Source organism: Octodon degus, unplaced genomic scaffold, assembly GCF_000260255.1.
Source record: "Octodon degus isolate 3935 unplaced genomic scaffold, OctDeg1.0 scaffold00124, whole genome shotgun sequence".
Classification (NCBI taxonomy): Eukaryota; Metazoa; Chordata; class Mammalia; order Rodentia; family Octodontidae; genus Octodon; species Octodon degus.
Genome location: NW_004524700.1, coordinates 5,234,301 through 5,236,359, shown reverse-complemented (window position 1 = coordinate 5,236,359; position 2,059 = coordinate 5,234,301).

The window sequence follows — 2,059 nt, the reverse complement described above, 5'->3', positions numbered from 1 at the left end:
TTCGCATTCAATTAAGAGAAAGTAGAGGTAAATCTAGCCTAACTGTGCTCTATATACACGAACTAAATGGTCCTTCAGCCCAGGTCACAGTGAGTGTGTGGGAGAGCTTCCTACTAACTTTACCAGTCCCAGCCCAGGCGCAGCATGGGTAAGACACTCTTCCACCCCCTTGGGACACCGCTACCATTCTGCAGCACACCCCCATACCACCCACCAATTGAGAATTTCTGCCACGTTCTGGGGACCCCCAGAACCAGTCCTAGCCTAGGCATGGTGAGGGTGTGAGAGAGCTTCCTCTCCCCGCTACTGCACCTTCTCTATTCCAGACTCAGCTTTGGCCTGGCATACAGGTCTGAGGTGAAACCCTGCACCAGCAATCCCTGCAGAGAGAGTAGGGACAAAGCTACCCAGCTAGCCCAGGAGCAGAACATCTTGCCAGAGGGGTACAACAGGATCACTCCCAAGGGCAGAAGCAAGAAGGAGCTGAGCACAGCAGCCAGAACCAAGCCAGGCAGAGCTGGATAAATCCAAATTTGTAGATCTGCACCTGAATTTTTAGTAGGTACTAAGGTTATAATTGCACCAAAGCTCTACAACAAAGGTCAGAAGACAGTGCTAGACAAGATGAAAATGAGAAGGAGCCAAATGCAATCTCAAACCCCAAGCCCACACATAACAAGTGCAGAGCACACTAACACAGAAAAAATTGGAAAGCACAACTGAAATCAATGAATCAACAGCTTCTGAAAAAAAGAAACAACTGCAGAAAGGTATAGAGGAACTCAGATTGGAAATGAAAAAAGAAATCCCTGAAATAATAGCATCTACAATAAAGAATCAAATGCAGAAATGCATGGAGGAAACCCAGTGCCCACCCAGAACAAGTGCAGAGGACACAAACTGAGCTGAAATGTATGAATTAATAGCCTTAATAGTAAATAAGCTACAGCATAAAGTTATAGAGGAACTCAGAGTAGAATTCTTTTCTGAAATAAAAAAAGCATTATCTGAACTTACAACATCTGAAGTAAAGAATCAACTACAGAAACATAGGGAGGAAACCCAATCTGAAAAAAACACTGCAGTAAAAGAATTAATAAGTGCTTCTAAAGAAGACATTCATTACTAGCACAGGTCCGGTGAGTGTGTGGAGAGCTTCCTGCTACCCTGCGCTGGTGGAACCAGTCCCAGCCCAGGCGTAGCATGGGCTGGACCCTCTCCCACCCCCTCTGGCCGCACCCCATCACTCTGCTGTACCGCCCGCACCCCACCCGCCGAGTAGGAATATCTGCCCAGTTCCGGGAACCCCCAGACCCAGTCCTAGCTCAGGCCCCGTGAGTGTGTAGAGAACTTCCTGCTACCCTGCGCCGCCGGGACCAGTCCCAGCCCAGGCGCAGCTTGGGCCGGACCCTCTCCCACGCCCTTGGACTGACCTCCCACTCCACAGCACCTCCACACTCCACACCCCGAGTAAGAATTTTGCGGTGTTCCGGGATACCCTGGACCCAGTTTTAGCCCAGGTCCAGTGAGTGTGTGGGAGAGCCTCCTCTTCCCCCCTACTTCACCCTCTCTCCTCCAGGTACAGCTCAGGCCTGGTATACATGCCTGAGGTGTAACCCTGCAGTTGCAATCCCTGCAGAGAGTTTAGAGGATAGATCCAACCAGCTAGTCCAGGAGCAGAACATCTTACCACAGTGGCACAACAGGTTGACCCTCAAGGGCAGCACAGGAAAAGAGCAGAGCACAGCAGCCAGACCTAAGCCAGACGCAGCTGGATAAGTCCAAACTTTGTAGAGCTGCACCTGAACTTCAGTACGTACGAAGGTTATAACTACAGCAAAGATCTACAACAAAGGTCAGAAGACAGTGCTACACAACATGATGAGAAGGAACAAAATGCAACCTCAGAACCCAAGCCCACCCGTAACAAGTACAGAGGACAGTAACACAGAAAAAATTGGAAATCACACAGCTGAAAGCAATGAATCAGCAGCTTCTGAAATAAAGAAACAACTGCAGAAAGATATAGAAGACCTCAGATTGGAAATGAGAAAAGAAA